Raw genomic sequence first — 5000 nt, forward strand, 5'->3', positions numbered from 1 at the left:
CTGGACGGGCTGGATAGTCCAAGGCTCGACGAGAAAGACCGCAGGTTGAGACACTGGGGCAGTGGCAGCCCGCGGGACAGTGTTGGCAGATTCGGCAGCGCAGATTTGTGCGGCTGCAGGTTCGTCGGGGAAAATCGGCAGCGCAGATTTTTCGACGAGCATGGGCTGGACGATGGACTGTCCAGGCCAGGCAGGAAAATTTGTCGAGGGGACACGCTGACGAAACAGCGCTGGTTCAGGCACGGCGGGCAGTGTTGGAATCGGCAGCGCCGACGAAATCGGCAAAGTCGGCAGAATCGGCAGCGCAGATTTTTCGACGAACATGGGCTGGACGCTGGACTGGCCGGGCCATGCAGGAAAATTCATCGAGGGGACACGCTGACGAAACAGCGCTGGTTCAGGCACGGCGGGCAGTGGTGGAATCGGCAGCGCCGACGAAATCGGCAAAGTCGGCAGAATCGGCAGCGGGTGCTGGCGATGGGTCTGGACGGGCTGGATAGTCCAAGGCTCGACGAGAAAGACTGCTGGTTTAGACACTGGGGCAGTGGCAGCCCGCGGGACAGTGTCGGCAGATTCGGCAGCGCAGATTTGTGCGGCTGCAGGTTCGTCGGGGAAAATCGGCAGCGCAGATTTTGCGACGAACATGGGCTGGGCGATGGACTGTCCAGGCCAGGCAGGAAAATTTGTCGAGGGGACACGCTGACGAAACAGCGCTGGTTCAGGCACGGCGGGCAGTGTTGGAATCGGCAGCGCCGACGAAATCGGCAAAGTCGGCAGAATCGGCAGCGCAGATTTTTCGACGAACACGGGCTGGACGGTGGACTGTCCAGGCCAGGCAGGAAAATTTGTCGAGGGGACACGCTGACGAAACAGCGCTGGTTCAGGCACGGCGGGCAGTGTTGGAATCGGCAGCGCCGACGAAATCGGCAAAGTCGGCAGAATCGGCAGCGCAGATTTTTCGACGAACATGGGCTGGACGCTGGACTGGCCGGGCCATGCAGGAAAATTCATCGAGGGGACACGCTGACGAAACAGCGCTGGTTCAGGCACGGCGGGCAGTGGTGGAATCGGCAGCGCCGACGAAATCGGCAAAGTCGGCAGAATCGGCAGCGGGTGCTGGCGATGGGTCTGGACGGGCTGGATAGTCCAAGGCTCGACGAGAAAGACTGCTGGTTTAGACACTGGGGCAGTGGCAGCCCGCGGGACAGTGTCGGCAGATTCGGCAGCGCAGATTTGTGCGGCTGCAGGTTCGTCGGGGAAAATCGGCAGCGCAGATTTTGCGACGAACATGGGCTGGGCGATGGACTGTCCAGGCCAGGCAGGAAAATTTGTCGAGGGGACACGCTGACGAAACAGCGCTGGTTCAGGCACGGCGGGCAGTGTTGGAATCGGCAGCGCCGACGAAATCGGCAAAGTCGGCAGAATCGGCAGCGCAGATTTTTCGACGAACACGGGCTGGACGGTGGACTGTCCAGGCCAGGCAGGAAAATTCGTCGAGGGGACACGCTGACGAAACAGCGCTGGTTCAGACACGGTGGGCGCAGTGTTGGAATCGGCAGCGCCGAGAAAATCGGCAAAGTCGGCAGAATCGGCAGCAGGTGCTGGCGATGAGTCAGGACGGACTGGATAGTCCAAGGCTCGATGAGAAAGACCGCTGGTTTAGACACTGGGGCAGTGGCAGCCCGCGGGGCAGTGTCGGCAGATTCGGCAGCAGTGTCTGCCGATTCGGCAGCGTTGGCTTGTTGGCGGGGTGCGAGGACCAGGCGCGTCATTCAATTCTCTTCCCTATCAACTTGGCTCCCGTTGGCGGGATTGGAGGCCTACTGTTTGTTACAGGGCTAAAATCGTCAGGGGAAGAGCTGACGAAACAATGCTGGTTTGGATGCAGGGGGTAGTGTTGGAATCGGCAGCGCGGACAAAATCGGCAAAGTCGACAAAAAAGACTGTTGGTCTGGACATCGGGGCAGCGGCAGCCATGCCGACAGGGGGGGAAATCGGCAGCACAGATTTGTGCAGCTGCAGGTTCGTCGGGGAAATCGGCAGCGCAGATTTTTCGATGAACATGGGCTGGAAGATGGACTGTCCAGGCCAGGCAGGGAAATTCGTCAAGGGGACACGCTGACGAAACAGCGCTGGTTCAGGCACGGCGGGCAGTGTTGGAATCGGCAGCGCCGACGAAATCGGCAAAGTCGGCAGAATCGGCAGCGGGTGCTGGCGATGAGTCTGGACGATTTATAGTCCAGGGCTTGATGGAAAAGACTGTTGGTCCAGACAATGGGGCAGTGGCAGCGCGGATTTGTGCAGCTGCAGGTTCGTCGGGGAAAATCGGCAGCGCAGATTTTTCGACGAACAGGGGCTGGGCGCTGGACTGGCCGGGCCAGGCAGGAAAATTCGTCAGGGGGGCACGCTGACGAAAACAGGGGCTGCGGAGTGGAAAATCGGCAGCGCAGATTTTTCGACGAACAGGGGCTGGACCGGCCGGGCCAGGCAGGAAAATTCATCAGGGGGGCACGCTGACGAAAAGAGGGGCTGCCGCGTGGAAAATCGGCAGCGCAGATTTTTCGACGAACAGGGGCTGGACGCTGGACTGGGCCAGGCAGGAAAATTCGTCAGGGGGCACGCTGACGAAAAGAGGGGCTGCCGCGTGGAAAATCGGCAGCGCAGATTTTTCGACGAACATTCGTCAGGGGGGCACGCTGACGAAAAGAGGGGCTGCCGCGTGGAAAATCGGCAGCGCAGATTTTTCGACGAACATTCGTCAGGGGGGCACGCTGAGGAAAACAGGGGCTGCCGCGTGGAAAATCGGCAGCGCAGATTTTTCGACGAACAGGGGCTGGATGCTGGACCGGCCGGGCCAGGCAGGAAAATTCGTCAGGGGGGCACGCTGACGAAAAGAGGGGCTGCCGCGTGGAAAATCGGCAGCGCAGATTTTTCGACGAACAGGGGCTGGACTGGCCGGGCCAGGCAGGAAAATTCGTCAGGGGGGCACGCTGACGAAAAGAGGGGCTGCCGCGTGGAAAATCGGCAGCGCAGATTTTTCGACGAACAGGGGCTGGACGCTGGACTGGGCCAGGCAGGAAAATTCGTCAGGGGGGCACGCTGACGAAAACAGGGGCTGCCGCGTGGAATGGCAGCCTACACGCAGATGCGAATTCGGCAGCGCACGATGGCTTGAGCAGGTCATGGGTTCGACTTGGCGCGATCTGAAACCTGGACGAGGGACTGTCGACGCTGGACGAGCCAGCGCGGTGGCCTGTCGTGCCCCGTTCAGGGGGGGCCTGCCGCGGAGACAGCCCTCGCGGGCTCGACAGCGCAGGCCAGCGTCCCCGACGTCGCTGGCCGCGGCAGGCGAGCTGCCGGGGTTCCCGCATTCCTACAAGAAAACGTCGTGCTTTCCACATGAAACCAATCCAGTAAAATCAGCCATATTTTTATGAGGCTGCCCACTGAATTTGGGGTCATTCCGGGCCGGTTCCTAGTTTTGCGGATTTACTCGATTTCTAATGGTAGGAAAATTAAAACAAATACTTCCCGACCTCGAAAAATTCTGGGAAAATTAATGAAGGTGGATTGGATTTTTGCCAACCTCTGTGCAAAATTTCAGCTCAAAATACCAAGAAATGAATTTTTTAGAGGGGGGGTGACAGCTGGGACCTAGTAGTGTCTCCCCCTGCCAGAGCTGCAATGACACTTATTGCTCTTTAGGGAGCCACCAGGCCGGCGCCCCTCAAAGACCACACGCGCGCGCGCGCCCGCCCGCGCTGGGCGCTGGGGCGCTGGGGCCTGAGGGCCTGGGGCCCTTGGGGGCCCTTGGGCGCTTGGGCGCGCGCGCGCGGCCCCCGCAGCCATGCCGCGCTGCGCGACGCGCGGACAGCCCCTGCTGGCTTGCTCTCTCGCCCGCGGGGGGGCTGCCTTCGGGCCCTGGCCCCCCGCGCTCTGGCCTGCCCCCCGCGTGGGAGAGGCTAGGCGCTGCAGGGGCCAGCCCGACGTCGCTGGCCGCGGCAGGCGAGCCGCCGGGGTTCCCGCATTCCTACAACAAAACGTCGTGCTTTCCACATGAAATCAATCCAGTAAAATCAGCCATATTTTTATGAGGCTGCCCACTGAATTTGGGGTCATTCCGAGCCGGTTCCTATTTTTTCCGATTTCCTCGATTTTTAATGGTAGGAAAATAAAAAAAAATACTTCCCGACCTCGAAAAATTCTGGAAAAATTAATAAAGTTGGATTGGATTTTTGCCAACCTCTGTGCAAAATTTCAGCTCAAAATACCAAGAAATGAATTTTTTAGAGGGGGGGTGACAGCTGGGACCTAGTAGTGTCTCCCCCTGCCAGAGCTTCAATGACACTTATTGCTCTTTAGGGGGGTGCCCCCTGACTGGCCATGGGGCGCGCTGGCCTGGCGCCCATAGGCCTGCCGCGGGGGATATGTGGGCTGTTGCTAAACTCGGACTAAGGTGGGGGGCCTCATGGCCCGAAGTATTGCCGGCATCGATGACCCGTTTTCCGGCCGGCGACGACCCGATTCCGGCCACCGTCTTCGGGACCCGCTCCAAGCCGTCGGGCGCGTTGGGGCTGCTTATCCGCGGCGTGGGCGTGGCATTCATTTGCCGTGCTTGTGCCAAGGTGCTGGCAGCTGCTGCGCGGCTGTCTGCTTGCCGCGACGTCACGGCGGCGGTGGCCGCTGCCCCTGCTCGCAAGTCGGAGGCCTGGCCGACGTGGCTGGTGCGGACCGCCGAGCTTGGGGATTGCGAGGAGAGCTCTACGCTGGCGTGGGCGTGGCATTAAATTGCCGTGCGCGTGCCCATGCGTTGGCTCTCCTCGCAATCCCCGACCTCGTGGCGTGACGTGCCCGCTGCCGAGGCCTGGCCTCCGTCTTGCGAGCCGGGGCTGACAGCCCCCCGCATGATTGTCCCTGTCGTTCCCCCCCGCGGCCTGTCCCTTGTCCCTTCGAGATCCTTCGCCTCCGGCTGCGGTGGCAGCTGCCCGTGCTCGCAAGAT

This window comes from Populus nigra, chromosome 2, assembly GCF_951802175.1.
Source record: "Populus nigra chromosome 2, ddPopNigr1.1, whole genome shotgun sequence".
NCBI lineage: Eukaryota > Viridiplantae > Streptophyta > Magnoliopsida > Malpighiales > Salicaceae > Populus > Populus nigra.